We start from the raw sequence: 17,577 nt of genomic DNA, 5'->3' as shown, positions 1-17,577 counted from the left end.
GACTTTTAGGCAGCGCAAGAATGGAAGATCATCAAATAACTCAAACAAATACCTGTAGTATAAAACTCCTGGACTGCACCTGATATTCCTCTCTTCCTCTTCCCCTATGACAATGGCCCTAATCTAAGGCAGAGAGATGGCAAACAAGATAATGTTCTCAATGTTCTAAAACTGAGAGAGCTCTCAAATGCACTGAATTTATGAAGAACTGTAACTTTAATCAAAGGGTTAGTCAACATCATATATCTGATTCCATGGGACCAAGTGTGGACAGATACATAGGTAATCAAAATTAAATTAAGTTTTAAAAAGTCACAACTTAATCATCTCATTTAAACCCATTTTTAATTTAGAGTGACTGCGTCCAACAAACCAGAAGCTGCACAGAAGCATTCTGTGCATAAATGTTAACTTTCATAAGATAATAAACATCAATTCAACATAAGAAACACTAATTCAACGTAAGCCGATGGAAACACCAATTCAACTTTTAATTTTTATTTTATTTTCAGCCCAGTTCGGCAGCACATAAATCTTAACTTTATCTCTCGGCTCAGTTTGGCAGCAGTGATCTCTTTTGTCTACCCCCTCCCCTTTCTCTCTTGGCTTAGTTCGGCAGCATATAAATGTTAATTCAATTTTTTATTTTTATTTTCTTCTCCTGAAGCGGCTCAGTTCGGCTGCAACTAACACTTTTTCCCATCCTCTCCCCTCCTTTCTCTCTCACCAATCTGTTGGATGTCTAGCAGGAACAACCCAAAAAAAACACAAACTGCGGACACGCAACTAACTTTATTTCATTGGCAGCAGTCGCATCCGTTTTAGTTAGCTCAGCAGGTAGCACAGTGTTACCATATTACTGTGTAACGTGGGAAGAATGTCCATATCATGAGCTAAAGAAAGTCACATACTATAGGAGTGCTACAGTTGAGGCAAAATCAGAATGAAGAGCGGCTATATTATAAGATATGCACTGTTTCATCATACTGAAGAACCCATTGAAAAATTCAAAGTATTCGGTTTCCAGTGTCTTTTAAAGCAAAATGGAAAAAAAAAGTTTTTTTAAAAACGGTAAATAAATATTGTAACTTTTACATCCTCCTGACCCAAGCAAAAAAAGTAATGAATTTCCAATTTCAATGACATCTAAGAGTAGTAACAATTCAATCAGCAAGCCCTCAACTGTGTTTCACAGCTTTGCAACAAACAATGATTTTCATGACGGAAGTATTTTGTGTAAACTGTTCCTTTGTACAGTCTATGAAATATACAGTGCTTCAAGGAATAAAATTCATTGTCCAAACGAAGTTTTTTTTTAAAAAAGCATATCCAAACTGGGCAATATCTAGAAATAAGAAAACTGGAAAACAGCTACAGGTATATTTAAAAAAAACAATGGGAACTGACTTGGCAAGTGGTTAAAAATGATACCAAAGAAACCATTACGTATTCAAATGTGCATTCATGTGACTGCATGGCTGTGATACCAAAAAAGCTCAGCAGACCTTTTCTTGTTTGAGGAGATAAAAATGACATTGTTCAAACTTTTCTATTATTTATATATCACACAATGATGCATTGACAAGACTTGAAGAAGACATCATTAATACTTGCATTTATATAAGTTTGCTTTGAAATATCCCAGAGCCCTTTACATATGAATTACTTTTTGAAGTGCTGCAGCTCTAGACAAACTGCATTAAAAAACAGAGTTAGACAGACACTTCCATCAAAAATTTGACAAAATAGTTCTTATTCTGGATTCACATCTATTCATTTTTATCCATATGCAACTGCCATATTTTACACTACTTCTCTCCCATCCCCAACACCACAACTCAAGATAACAAGAAAGCAAGAACTGCAGTATACTGGACAGTTACATTTTAAAAGAATGTAAAACTATTTTTTTCCCCCAAATGATTTCAGCTGAAGGACAATTATATAAAATCAAAAATGAAAACTAACAGCTGAACTTTTAAGATTTAGCTATTTCACAAGCAATAATGCATTAATCTATTGATGATAAAGCAACGTGCCCTGCTTCAGAACATGTTTGTTAGTAAAAATGGAACCACTCATCACAGTTGGACTATTTTCTATGTATGTAAATTAAATCAGTTAACTTCACAGACAGAAAGGTAACAAAAGCAGTTACTGAACAAGAAGAGAATTTCTTGACCACTGACCCAGTTAAAGAATAAAGGTTATGGAATTCTTAAATAATCATGGTATTCTTCTTTAGATCACTAACTACAATAAAATGCATTCTGCTCTATAATCGCCTCAATTTGTCTCGCCACTTTGTGCATTTAATCTACATTACTAATTCAAAATTGAAGCTATGCTGCCAGCACAGCAGAAAAGAAAGCCTATGTGACAGAAGTGACCAGATTCTTAAATGAAGATGATCAATAAAAACTATTGCTATCCAATGCAGTTTTGATGTGCCTTTATGAAATGTGCAAATGGAATACACTTTCTATAACTGCTGTTAAATTATTAAGAGACAATCATTTCTCCCACAGCCAAATCTCAATATTATTTTTGTAGCAAAATCTCAGTAGTTTATTCATGTAATACATGTTAGCTATGTTAAGAGTGCAAACAGCATTAATCTGCAGTACAAACAAGCAAAACTACTGGCATTTGAAACACCAGCCCCCATTATCACAGTAGGAGATGTCAATCACTCGGATGTTCTTATAACAGCACAGGCAATATGACAATGATCTCAGGGAAAATCAGCAATCTCTGCAGCATACTCCAAGGCCTCCCTTCCCCCTACACTTTGCAATTTGACCAATCAGAAGGTGTCATCCATGACCTACTGGAAGACTTGCATCTAGCTTCAAATCCTTAAAAAAAACATCAATCATACAAAACAGAGAAAGGACATTGAATTATACAGTATTAACCTCTAGGGTTTGCATACAAAGACCTCAGATTTATTTATGCCCATCCTTTAACAGCCTCAGCACTGTTCTTAACACCAAACCAACTGCCAATTTGATGAACCTCTCTGCCCTCAGCAGGAGTGCTGCTTGTTTGATTAATGAGTATGTGCTTGTGGAAAAGGTAAGAACAGAAAAACAGGGTAAAAACACAATTATCCCCGGCACAAAAATGCCACAGCAATAATTACTCTGATGCCTCTCTTCAGGGGTGGTGTGCTTGATGTCCTGTTTATGATCAGTACACTGGTCCTAGACATTTGGGCTCTTTCATCTGCATTTTATATTGCAGCTAAGCAGTTTTACATTTCTAACACCCACAAATCACGACGACTCAATGTTTTGCACGATATATCAATATCGAGCTTGCTATTAGAAAAATCATGCTGAAGGTACACTTTTTCATTTACCAGTTCTGGCAGTGATCAAATACTGGTACATTTTTACAGCAGCTGCTTGCTGGATGTTTCGTCTTTTGTTTCAAAATTCTGATCAGTGAAAGTACCCAGAAGAACTGCTGACCTGTTTGATTTTGCATCTCTATGCAGAAGATCCAAGGACAGTTACATGTCACTGAAGATATGTAGCAAATGTAAAAGACAAACGTAATATACTAGGGGCCTGTTATTTGAGCTATTGCTGAGTAGTAGTGCTTACAATAAGTGAAGATCACCTCCATCCCACCAGATTCTAATTTTCCCAGTTGAGAAAACAGTTTCAACAGGCAAGCAAATTGTCCTCAGTCGTTGGTTTTTAGTCATTTACAGCAGTTTATCAATCTTGGAATTTTGCTTTAAAATTCGGCCATTGAAACTAAACTACAGCAAGTTAATCGACCTTTTATACCAAACTATCAAAAATATATCCAACAACCTTCTTCAATGTTAAAGGACACAGCTTAGAGTAAAAGTACAAAAGATTGTGCACATTTTGGCTAATCAATTGCAGAATCACCAGTTTCGAGTTGCTTTTATGATTCTAAATTTACTTGTGACTGAACTAAAAAGTTTTTTTTTTAAAATGTACTTTGATTTAGATTTAGTCCAACAAAAAGATAGGTACAAGACAATGTTATGTTTACATTTTATTTCTTTTCATCTAAATAAGAACAACCTGTCTACTAAATTACAAAAGTTAATGCTCCTAGAATACCTCAACATACCAACTGAATAACAGAGGCTGAAACTCAAGTTAATCGACAGAGCAGCTCAAATCACAAAAGATGACAATTTTTTAGTAAAAAGATTAGTTCCAACTTTGCAATAGGCTGCAAATGTACCTTCATACTGTAAAATAAGCAAATCGTACGTTCATGCAATTTTTACATCCACTAAAATGTCGCTGCACATCAGTGTGACTTGCTCAAAGCAACACAGAACTGATCATATATATTTTTGTTCCGACCATATCTCAACAGATGTGCAAATCTCTATAGCAGGACACAGAAAAGAGTGCAATCGCAGCAAGGCAGTGTGCATGTACTCATGCAGCTACAAGGGGCTGAGGTCCAAGGCAAATTCCAGGGAGAATGAACAATGCAATGTGCGACTGGGAACCAACATCAAATGAGTGAAAATCACATTAAGGAGAAAACTGACAATGTGGGATCAATATGAAGGAAACCAGATTAAAGCTGAAAATAGATTTAGAGAAAAACCTAAAATGTATCTCAAAATGAAGATGAAAAGCGATAGCTTCTGCTCACTATTATAAGTGCACAGATTACATCACCATACTTCCTGAAACAGCCATAAAAAATGCAACGCAAGGAGGCAGGAAGCAACTTGTATACAGGTATAACCTTTAATCCTACGCCACCAAAAAAACTCAAAAGGATAATAATAATTTTCATATCAATAGTTACTACTTAAATCTTAAAATTACCAAGAAATGTTATAGCAAAAAGTTATCTTAATACAATCCTTCAGTACTGTAACTGCACAATAGTTGGGTATCAGGAATTTGTTCTTGAAGCCAGAAATAGCTAAACAGCAGCTGATTTGGTTGACACCAAACCCACCTTAATTTTTAAAGAAATATTTGCATATAGATGCAGTTTGAAATCACACTTTTGAAAAAGCACCAAAAACAGTTGTTTCCAATTTAGTATTGAGAATATGCCTTTAATGATTCCAGTAACAAAATTGTTCATTTAGATTCACAGTTAGCTCTGCTTTTCCAATATATTCAGCAAAGTCTCCCAAGCTGAAACTATTTCCTGGTATTAAACGTGCAAATAATTTTGAAAAAAAGTAAGTATACAGGTGACCACTCAAATATACAACCCACATTCTGATCAAATCATTTGAACTGTTATTCCTCAATGATTTTGGTCCACAATTTTTTTCCTGGTAGGAGCAAGTAGGAATTTCTAAAAGGAACTGATGCAATTATTTCTGGTACAAAATACACAAGAATACTAGAGACAGCCTGCTTAGATACCTTGTTTAATAAACAATATAATTATTAACACCTGAATTATTAGCTTCACAGGTTATTTTACAGTAATGACATCTGCCACTGTACAATTTCCATAAAACTACATTTCTATTATTTCATAATGCAAACACAAGCCTGTGCTTATTCTTTCCATCTCTAATGCAAAGCAAGCATATAGGGAACAGACCTCATCAAAATGTGATATTAAAATCTCGTGTTGCAAATATACAACAATTGAAAACATTTGGAATTACAATTCAAGCTGGGAGTGACTGTTCTGTTTCAATTCAATAACACCACTAATGGGTTCTTAGCAGCTCCATGAAATCAAGCAGCTGTCAACTCAATGCATCAGAAGAAAAAGTCATACACTCCCATAAGGAAACGAGCACATCAGGATGTTTGGCAAAACATCTGCTCCTTCACATTTCTTCTGACACAACAAAAAACAGCTAAACAAAGAAATACAAGCACTGCCTTGTGATTTTTGTTACTAAATATATTAACAAAATTTTTAGCAACAAAAAAAGTGATTATTTACCTATATCACTATTAACACTGTGTGCAACATTCACACAAACATTTGTGATAGGTGACAGAAAACTAATTATAGACAGATATTCACACAGCCTTAATGCAATATTAATACTGCGCTATTGTAGAAAATATGATCAGGACTCAAGTGTAATGCTGGGTGACTAGAAAAATGTTGAATTTCCAGTTTTTTTTAAAATGATGAATATTGAATATTGAATATTTCAAGCATCAGCATAAGAATTTTGCTCATTTAGTTTAAGATGCAATATTTCAGAATCCATATTTACTCTTGCTTCAAACTGATGATTGACTCCAACTGATGTTACAAGAAAGGAAGGTGAGCTATTGATATTTTTTCTCATTAACAGAGATGTGGCACCCACATAAAATAAAAGCATGGATACATCATATTTCAACTGCAAAGTTCACTTCATCATTAACATAGCTTTTAAGAAAAATATGTGCATGTTTCTTTCTCAAAACATGGTTCTGATTCAAGAAATTCAGCTATTAAAATTTGGATTATTTTACTAACTGGCTTTGATTACCAAAAATCTTAGATCACATAAGCAGTATATCAAACAATAATAGAGATGTCTACTCATCAATCCTAAAAGGCACACTTTATTTGGTAATGTATCAACAATAAAAATGTAAATAGAACAATGAAAGAAATATCCATTAATATTCAAGCAACTTTGCAGAAGAAATGCAATGATGATGCAAGCAATATTTTGTTTTTCTTTGATCTGCTTATCTCCCCTGCTTAATCTGCCAAATCTTGTAGGCTTTTGTTGCATGTATAATTTAAAGCCATCTGCTGTTTGGGCTTTTACATTTTTTTTTAAATTAACCCTAAGATCAGAGTAACTAACAGAATGGGTTTGTTACTAATATTCAAGTATCCTGTTACAGTGCATTCTCTTGTGAAAATAGTAGTTACATATAAACACGATAAAAGCAGTTTTTCTGTATGTCTTCACATTTCCCCACTACAAAGATTTTTTTTAAATATGGTAGCTCATAAAACCACAAAACCACTTAAAAGCTCTAACAATATTTTCAAGTTAAAATGCTGACAATTCTGCATGGCATTCCAACTTTATTTTTTTCTATTATTTTCTGCCAAGTGACTCACAGAACTTTGTACAATGAAAAGAGAAATCTATTGTTCACAGGTATATAAATTGAACAGTACCACTTTGTTTAAACTCACACTAATCTGACACAAGAGAATATAGCCAGAGGTAATATGAGGATCTTTTTTTAAACAAATTCAGATCTTAGAAGGTTTACAACTTTGCTCTCACTGCCAACTATGTTTACGCAGCTGGATTTAAATCAGCACTATAGTTAAAAAGGAGGCAGTATATACATATAGTGTTTAAAAATGAATACATAACCAAAGCTGCAGATGCAGCTATCACTAGAAATCTATTGTTGGCCTAACATTATGGTATGGGATGTACATTATATAAGTAAATCTATTTCCAAAAGAGCTTGCTCTGAAGAACTGTAAAAGGCCTAGTGTGAATCAGTATTAATCTTGGAAGTTTGAGAATCACTTCAAAAAATCCCATTCGACTATTTTCCCTTTTACTCTAGATTCTTACCTTTGTATTAAATGTGTAGTTTGCCACATTTTTAATAATCGATTTTTAAACTAAACCGTATAAACGCCAGCAGCAATGGCTGTGTAAAATATTCTCATTTCCATGGGTGTCTGTGAAGTACTGGATTTCCAACATGTCACTCATTGTTCATGTTATAACAATATTTGTACATTTTAAGCAAACTCTCAAGATATTATATTGAAACAATCTTCTTTTTTTTTTAAAATGCACACATGTACAGATTTTTAGTTGACAAAAAAAACAGTAGTGGTCTTGCTCCACAACCTATTCGGTTTTACAATTGGGAATGTATTATCTGTCACTCTAAACCCATAATAAAGCTTATCTAAAGTTCCTTTATAGTTTCATTTTTTAAAAGGCTGTTGCAATTCTAACAATCAGATGATGAAAGAAACAAAGTCCTTTCATGAACAGGATAAAAACACACACACACACCACACAGCCATAAATACACGACAGGGTAAATTTCACTAAACTTTATATGACGTCACTGCGCCCAGAAACGATTCCTAACTTTGGGGTTTATTTTTAATATTTAAAAATCCTTGTTCCCAACAAAAGGCTTCAACAAAAAAACACAGATTACCCAAGATGGCGAAGGGTTGTTGTTTTGAAGAAAAGAAAAATGGAGGATATTGTAATATACACAAAGGGATAAATTTCAACAACTCGCCTGCAGCCGGCTTGAATAAGGAAGCAGTGAAGATACAAAGCGAGAGGGAGGGAGGGAGAGGGAGAGGGAGAGAAGAGGAGAGGCTCACGGCGGCCGGGCACCCATACGCAACCCCGGGGAGCCGGCCACCAGATATTTTATATAAAAAGTGAGTTCTCGCATAACTGATCTGAATGAATCGTGTTGCTGTTTGTGTGCCCGAAGCTGACGGGCCGACGGACGGACAGGCGGGGAGGATGGGACGCAGCAGATGTGACGGGTGACGCCGGGGCCGTGTTGTTTAGCCCGGCCCTGTCCAGCCCGCCTGGCGGCCGGACTGTCAAAGAGAAAGGAGGGGTGTAAATGAGAGAGGGGGGGCGGGGGCCGAGACGAGCTGTTCGGGGGCCGGTTTCACACCACAAACCACACACACACGCACCCCACCCCCCCCCCCCCGGGGGGGGGGAAACACGGGCTCTGCCAGCCTCCTGTCCACACTTCAGGCAGCCGCAGCCGCCCGGCTCCCAACCCCGGGCCGCAGGCTCCGACCCGCCAGCCAGCCGCAACCCGGCTCAGCCGTGCCCGTTTGTTTTTGTGTTTTTAAAAAACTACAAGAGAGAAAGTGGATGGCAAACCGGGAGCGAGCGGGACACAAAGCGCCCGCTCCCAGCAATAGAGCGAGAAATAAAACCACACAGTAACACGGTTCAAACAAGTTTAGTGCGAATGGAAATTTAAATAAAATCTGCCCGTTGAGGTGTTTAACAGGATAAGTCCTTGTCCGGAGCGCTCTCTGCTACAAAAGGGTCCAATTAAAGCGACATGTAAGACAGAGACGGTTAGAGAGAGGCACAAAGTGAAGGGGGAACAAGACTCAGTCTCACCGGCTGCTCGGAGTTTCTCCAGCCCCCACACCGAGATTTCACTCACGAACGTTTATCTATTTTTTTTTCCCCTTTTTCCCTTCCGAAGAAATACAGAAACACGAAAAGAAAATGCAACTCACCTAGCTCGCAAATGTCATCGACTTCCCTTCCGGATACGTCGGGAGTTGGAGGACAGATGGTGGAATTATTTGTTAACGTTCTTGTTTTCGTTTCGAAACTTTTTTTTTAATTGAGGCGGGAGGAGAGAGGGGAGAATTCGTTAATTCACCAGAAGCTGTGAGGGAGACCGAGACTTTTTCGGCTTCAATGCATGTGGTTCACGAACTGGTGACGTCAGGCAGAGCTCAAACAATGAAACTTGCTGCTACAAGAAACATTTTCCTAAATGAAACCAACAGCTATCATCTAGCAGCAGGGAGAAATGGTAGACTGTAGTTCTCCCTTTTCGATACAATCAACTGAGGATTTTAAAAATACATACTTTTGATTTTTTTTAAGGATTATTTACGATATGAACACGTGAGAATTGCAAAGCCTTGTAATTCATTATAAAAGCTTCTCATCCCTCTTTTTTTTGCAGGCGATGCGAATGTCAGCTCAGCCTTACCGCGGTCATTTGTAACATAAGTGCAAGTACAATGATTGCAATCCATGCACACACACATGGGGAAGGTGCGGAATGTAACTATTCAAATCGTGATTCGTTGTAAAAAGAACATTTTGTGTTGAAATCATTGTATTCATTTTGAGGTGCATGGACTAACATTTTTTCCAAGATGCAGTAAGGACAGATGGTTCTGTAAAATAAACGAAGTGTTCGATTGGTTATATGGTATTAATTATTTTGATCATAAACTGACCAAAGGATCTGCATCTGACAGCTGCGCTGTGCTTGCAGTTATTGATTTTTCACTGCTACATTCCGGGAATACAAATTTGATCGCTTCAATATAACATACAGTAATTTCATTAAAACTAGAAAACAAAACAAAAAACTACGCTGAAAAACATTTAATTTGAACGGAATACAATTTCTCTTTATTGACATCAAATGGGTACAATACTTAAGGTGAGAACCAATGCTTTGACACTCCAGTTTGACTAATTGCTATAATAATGACAATTTCCACAAATGCCTTTCATTTACATTAAGTAAAATATTTCACAGTTACACTGGTTTGCTTCTGTTTTTATTTACACGATTCCGGTATCTGTTTACAAATTAAGTATTTTTGTTCCTGAAACAATGTAGATGGAACGTTTTCCCCTCATAAAAACTGGGAGCTAAATCAGTGACCGTAACTCGAGTTAACATTGGAATTAATCAACAATTCCACTAATTAGATTGCAACTTTAAATAAATAAGGAATGTAATATTTTATAAATGATAATAGAATTGAAGTATCTTCTAGGGAATCTCTGGTGGATGTTAAATGTATAAAGTACAAGTAGCAAACAAAACAAAGAGACATGTATTTTAACATAAAAAATCATGGATATACTCACTTTTAATGAAATGTTAATTTTTCGTGCTGCGATGGCAACTTTGAACATGGCATTATCACAAGAAATGCATTACTCGCACAATGCTCATCTCAAAACAAGATTGGGTCAATGTAATGTTTCCAATCTGGGGCAGGAAAATGCAAATTTATAAATGTTCATAAATTAGAGATATACTACAGTAAACATTGCATATGACAATTATCTTCACACATGAGGTTGCTTGTATAACCATGATTGACAAGTAACAAGTGGGTTATGGTTACCTCAGGAATAGAGATAATGTATATCATCCATAACCATGATAATAGCGAAGGTAGTAGATTTTTATTGTGCGAAAAAAAAACAAGTATTTTTGTTGTATTTATGGTTAAAATAATTAAGTTGAAGTTGTTTTGTGATATCACTGATGACTTGTTACAAAGCAAATATGATTTTTTTTTCAAATCAGGTGAGTGTTCCTTTGTTTTTCCTCACAAAACCTAGTAAAAGAGAATATCAATTTATTTTTTATGTGGTTTAACTCAGCCAAAAAGGAATACTCAATTAAATCGCGTTTTATTAATCAATGACATGCTATAGTTTACAAATTAATATAACAAAGAATGTGAGATGAAGAATGTAACATATAAATCATTTTTGGTTGTCATTAATGAAGTATAGTATCCAATTCATCTAGCTATTAGGGATATGTAGATATAATATAATAGCATCTAATTTTCCAAACTTTTATATATACATAGAAGTTGGCATTCATATATTTTTTGTATCAGTGCAAAAAAAATTATAAATCAATAGAAGGAAATGTTACTTGGGTTCCCACAATGGCTCAGTGAGTTTATCCAGTGAGTAATGCTGGGTTAGGGAGAGAAAAATTGGCCAGGGAACTCTTTTTCAAAATGCATGTGTGTGGATGTTATGTGAGGACAGGATTAGTCCTCCATGATATAACATCCCATTGACAGTCACAAGCAAGATTCACACCTGAACAATGGCCACTTGGATGAGGGTGCTTGGTGGCCATTAAACCATATTTGAGCAAGGTGTCTTCACCCTCAGAAAAAGGAGGAAGGGAGAAAATGAGCAAGAAATATATTTTTTGAAGTATTACAGAGGCAAAGTGTTTTGAATGGTGGAGTCCAGCAGTAAAGTTGGAACCAAATAATAAACATCAAATCTAAAGAAACAAGTAATAGTTCCTTGCCAAGAAACCAAAACAACAACAATGAGGACTAAGCTCATCAAAAGGTCAGTCCAGGAAGTTTTACAATGATTTCCAGTTTCTGTGCATTTGCAGAAGGATGTTTTGCTCCAGCTTTTAAAGGTACACTGTTCATACTAAATGCTCAACACATCAGAATTCTTAAGCCACACACCAAAGACATTCCCCCAAATTAATGCTATAATAAGGCTTACAGCATGAAGCAGTGCAAGCCCACTGTGCGCTCAGGACATGCCTATTGGAAAACTTGAGGTAAACACAAATCAGGTGCATTGACTCTGAACCAAGCTTTCCTCTCTGCATCCAGTATGCACCTGTGCCAGCAGTGCATTGGAACAGAATTTCAGCCCAATCCTTACTGTAACATTCAATCCTCAATTTAAACAGGTATTTATCTACATATTTAAAGGTTTCAATTAACACAGAATTAACATTTTTCATGTAGTCCATTTCAAATATGCTGAGACCTAGTCTTGTACTTGTATACTTTTGCTCTAGAACCATAGTCTGTTAAATACCCTGCCTCAATCTATTTTATCCATATTCTCATTTTTAAAACATACATCATACTATACCATCAATTCTTTCTCCAAGAAAGCCAAGTTCAACTCTTCATAACTTAGAATAAAAGCCCCTCTCTTTAATCTTCTTTAAACTATCTTTAATTTTCTTTTGATGGTAAGGTGCCTAAAACTATACGCAATATTCGAAGTGCAACTTTACCAATGAGTTTTACAGAGTTAAAGTCAGCCTCACTAATAATAGCTTCATGTTGACTCCATACTTTTAGTGAATGGTCAATAATCACACTCAAGTTCTTTTCTTCCTTTGCTAATGACATCTACATGTTCCATACACTTTCATTTTTCCTGCTTCAAAGTTCAGTATCTTAACATTTTTACCCTAAGGTCCTCGTGGAAAGGATAAATAGAGTTGTAGAAATGACTTTTAATTAGTAATGGGGTAAACATAGAAACATAGAAAATAGGAGCAGGAATAGGCCATTCGACCCTTCGAGTCTGCACCACCATTCAATATGATCATGGCTGATCATGCAACTTTAGTTTTCTCTCCATACCCCTTGATCCCTTTAGTTATAAGGGCCACATCTAACTCCCTTTTGACTATATCTAACGAACTGGCCTCAACAACTTTCTATCGTAGAGAATTCCACATGCTCACAACTCTCTGAGTGAAGAAGTTTCTCCTCATCTCGGTCCTAAATGGCTTACCCCTTATCCTTAGACTGTGACCACTGGTTCTGGACTTCCACAACATCGGGAACATTCTTCCTGCATCTCACCTGTCCAATCCCGTCAGAATTTTATATGTTTCTATGAGATCCCCTCTCATTATTCTAACTTCCAGTGAATATAAGCCTAGTCGATCCAATCTTTCTTCACATGTCAGTCCTGCCATCCCAGGAATCAGTCTGGTGAACCTTCACTCTCTCCCCTGTGACAGTTGGAACTGGTGCTCTCCACTCTCTCTCCTGTGACAGTTGGAACTGGTGCTCTCCACTCTCCCGTCCTTACATATCTCAGTAATTAACTTTTAGCATTGTTGTTGCCAATTTAAGTGTGTCTAAGGGTTATGTCATGGCAGGAGAGCTCGGACACCTGTTATGCTCCTCCTGTACTATGTGGGAAGTCAGGAACACTTCCGGTGTCCCTGATGACTACGTGTGCGGGAAGTGTGTCCGCCTCCAGCTCCTGACGGACCGCGTTGCGGAGCTGGAGCTGGGGTAGATTCACTCTGGAGCATCCACGATGCTGAGAATGACGTGAATAGCACGTTTAGTGAGTTGGTCTTTCCACAGATAAACGGTCCACAGCCAGATAGGGAATGGAAAACCAACAGGAAGAGCAGTGCAGGGAAGATAGTGCAGGGGTCCCCTGCGGTCATCCCCCTGCAAAACAGATACACCGCTTTGGGTACTGTTGAGGGGGCTGACTCATCAGGGGAGAGCAGCAGCAGACAAGTTCATGGCACCGTGGCTGGCTCTGCTGCACAGGAGGGCAGTAAAAAGAGTGGGAGTGGGAGAGCAATAGTGATAGGGGATTCAATTGTAAGGAGAATAGATAGGCGCTTCTGCGGCCGCAACCGAGACTCCAGGATGGTATGTTGCCTCCCTGGTCCAAGGGTCAAGGATGTCTCGGAGCGGGTGCAGGACATTCTAAAAAGGGAGGGTGACCAGCCAGTTGTCGTGATGCATATAGGTACCAACGACATAGATAAAAAACGGGATGCGGTCTTACGAGATGAATTTAGGGAGCTAGGAGCTAAATTAAAAAGTAGGACCTCAAAAGTAGTAATCTCAGGATTGCTACCAGTGCCACGTGCTAGTCAGAGTAGGAATCGCAGGATAGCTCAGATGAATACGTGGCTTGAGAAATGGTGCAGAAGGGAGGGATTCAAATTCCTGGGACATTGCAAGGGTTCTGGGGTTGGTGGGACCAGTACAAACTGTACGGTCTGCACCTGGGCAGGATCGGAAACAATATCCCAGGGGGAGTGTTTGCTAGTGCTGTTGGGGAGGAGTTAAACTAAAATGGCAGGGGGATGGGAACCTATGCAGGGAGACAGAGGGAAATAGAAGGGGGTCAGAAGCAAAAGATAGAAAGGAGAATAGTAAAAGTGGAGGGCAGAGAAACCCAAGGCAAAAAGTAAAAAGGGCCACATTACAGCAAGATTCAAAAGGTGCAAAGTGTGTTAAAAAGACAAGCCTGAAGGCTCTGTGCCTCAATGCGAGACGTATTCGGAATAAGGTGGATGAATTAACTGCGCAGATAGCAGTTAACGGATACGATGTGATTGGCATCATGGAGACATGGCTCCAGGGTGACCAAGGCTGGGAACTCAACATCCAAGGGTATTCAGCATTAAGGAAGGATAGACAGAAAGGAAAAGGAGGCGGGGTGGTGTTGCTGTTAAAGAGGAAATCAATGCAATTGTAAGGAAGGACATTAGCCTGGATGATGTGGAATCGGTATGGGTGGAGCTGCGGAATACCAAAGGGCAGGAAACGCTAGTGGGAGTTGTGTATAGACCACCAAATAGTAGTAGTGAGGTTGGGGACAGCATCAAACAAGAAATAAGAGATGTGTGCAATAAAGGTACAGCAGTAATCATGGGCGACTTTAATCTACATATAGATTGGGCTAACCTAACTGGTAGAAATGCGGTGGAGGAGGATTTCCTGGAGTGTATTAGGGATGGTTTTCTCGACCAATATGTCGAGGAACCAACCAAGGAGCTGGCCATCCTAGACTGGGTGATGTGTAATGAGAAGGGACTAATTAGCAACCTTGTTGTGCGAGGCCCTTTGGGGAAAAGTGACCATAATATGGTAGAATTCCTTATTAAGATGGAGAGTGACAAAGTTAATTCGAAAACTAGGGTCCTGAACTTAAGGAAAGGTAACTTCGACAGTATGAAGTGTGAATTGGCTAGAATAGACTGGCAGAGGATACTTAAAGGGTTGACGGTGGATAAGCAATGGCAAACATTTAAAGATCACATGGATGAACTTCAGCAATTGTATATCCCTGTCTGGAGTAAAAATAAAACTGGGAAGGTGGCTCAACCATGGCTAACAAGGGAAATTAAGCAGAGTGTTAAAACCAAGGAAGAGGCATATAAATTGGCTAGAAAAAGCAACAAACCTGAGGACTGGGAGAAATTTAGAATTCAACAGAGGAGGACTAAGGGTTTAATTAAGAAGGGGAAAATAGAGTACGAGAGGAAGCTTCCAGGGAACATAAAAACTGACTGCAAAAGCTTCTATAAATATGTGAAGAGAAAAAGATTAGTAAAGACAAACGTAGGTCCGTTGCAGTCGGATTCAGGTGAATTTATAATGGGGAACAAAGAAATGGCAGACCAATTGAACCAATACTTTGGTTCTGTCTTCACAAAGGAAGATACAAATAACCTTCCAAATGTACTAGGGGACAGTGGGTCTAGTGAGAATGAGGAACTGAAAGATATCCTTATTGGGCGGGAAATTGTATTAGGGAAATTGATGGATTAAAGGCCGATAAATCCCCGGGTCCTGATACTCTGCATCCCAGAGTACTTAAGGAAGTGGCCCTACAAATAGTGGATGCATTGGTGATCATTTTCCAACAATCTATCGACTCTGGATCAGTTCCTATGGACTGGAGTGTAGCCTATAAAAGGCCCAGCGGCAGCGAGAGGCGGCGGCAGTTGGTAAGGCACGAGTCCGGGGTCGGAGGCCTATAAAAGGCCCGGTGGCAGCGAGAGGCGTACTTGTGCAGCTACAGGGAGAAGGCAAAAAAGAAGTAGAAAGAAACAGAAAGGTGATGTCACAGCCAAGAGGGTAAGTGATTGGCTGGTGATTGGTGAGTAGTTTTCCTTTCTTCTCTTATATAACAGTGAATAAAGTTTAGCATTGTTGTTGCCTATCTAAGGGTTAAGTCATGACAGAATAGCTCGGTCGCGTGTTATGCTCCTCCTGTACCATGTGGGAACTCAGGGACAACTCCAGTGTTCCTGACGACTACGTGTGCGGCAAGTGTATCCGCCTCCAGCTCCTGACGGACCGCGTTGTGGAGTTGGAGCTGAGGGTGGATTCACTCTGGAGCATCCACGATGCTGAGAATGACGTGAGTAGCACTTGTAGCGAGTTGGTCTTACCGCAGGTGAAGGGTCCACAGCCAGATAGGGAATGGAAGACCAGCAGGAAGAACAGTGCAAGGAAGATAGTACAGGAGTCCCCTGTGGTCATCCCCTGCAAAACAGATACACTGCTTTGAGTACTGTTGAGGGGGATGACTCATCAGGGGAGGGCAGTAGCAGCCAAGTTCATGGCACCTGTTGAACAGGAGGGGAGGAAAAAGAGTGGGAGAGTGATAGTGATAGGGGATTCAATTGTAAGGGGAATAGATAAGCGTTTCTGCGGCCGCAACTGAGACTTCAGGATGGTATGTTGCCTCCCTGGTGCAAGGGTCAAGGATGTCTCGGAGCAGCTGCAGGACATTCTAAAAAAGGAGGGAGAACAGCCAGTTGTTGTGGTGCACATTGGTACCAACGACATAGGTAAAAAAAAAGGGATGAGGTCCTACGAAACGAATTTAAGGAGCTAGGAGCTAAATTAAAAAGTAGGACCTCAAAAGTAGTAATCTCGGGATTGCTACCAGTGCCACGTGCTAGTCAGAGTAGGAATCGCAGGATAGCGCAGATGAATACATGGCTTGAGCAGTGGTGCAGCAGGGAGGGATTCAAATTCCTGGGGCATTGGAACCGGTTCTGGGGGAGGTGGGACCAGTACAAAGCGGACGGTCTGCACCTGGGCAGGACCGGAACCAATGTCCTAGGGGGAGTGTTTGCTAGTGCTGTTGGGGAGGAGTTAAACTAATATGGCAGGGGGATGGCAATCAATGCAGGGAGACAGAGGGAAACAAAAAGGAGACAAAAGCAAAAGACAGAAAGGAGATGAGGAAAAGTGGAGGGCAGAGAAACCCAAGACAAAAACAAAAAGGGCCACTGTACAGCAAAATTCTAAAAGGAAAAAGGGTGTTAAAAAAACAAGCCTGAAGGCTTTGTGTCTTAATGCAAGGAGTATCCGTAATAAGGTGGATGAATTAACTGTGCAAATAGATGTTAACAAATATGATGTGATTGGGATTACGGAGACGTGGCTCCAGGATGATCAGGGCTGGGAACTCAACATCCAGGGGTATTCAACATTCAGGAAAGATAGAATAAAAGGAAAAGGAGGTGGGGT

At 38.9% G+C, this 17,577-nt stretch overlaps 1 protein-coding gene across 2 annotated transcripts in view; it reads right to left on the bottom strand.

The window, feature by feature from the left end:
* The window catches only part of LOC139259802 (bromodomain adjacent to zinc finger domain protein 2B-like), a 441,395-nt gene extending 431,943 nt beyond the window's left edge, over positions 1-9,452 (bottom strand). For both annotated transcript variants that reach the window (XM_070875573.1, XM_070875574.1), the window contains exon 1: positions 9,223-9,452. The gene's annotated coding sequence lies outside the window, so the exon portion shown is untranslated. The remainder of the gene's footprint in view (positions 1-9,222) is intronic.
* Between the last annotated feature and the right edge of the window lie 8,125 nt (positions 9,453-17,577).

The sequence above is a fragment of the Pristiophorus japonicus genome, chromosome 3, assembly GCF_044704955.1.
Source record: "Pristiophorus japonicus isolate sPriJap1 chromosome 3, sPriJap1.hap1, whole genome shotgun sequence".
Taxonomy (NCBI): domain Eukaryota; kingdom Metazoa; phylum Chordata; class Chondrichthyes; family Pristiophoridae; genus Pristiophorus; species Pristiophorus japonicus.
The sequence above is the reverse complement of the archived record's forward strand: the minus strand, read 5'-3'. Positions and strand labels throughout refer to the sequence as shown.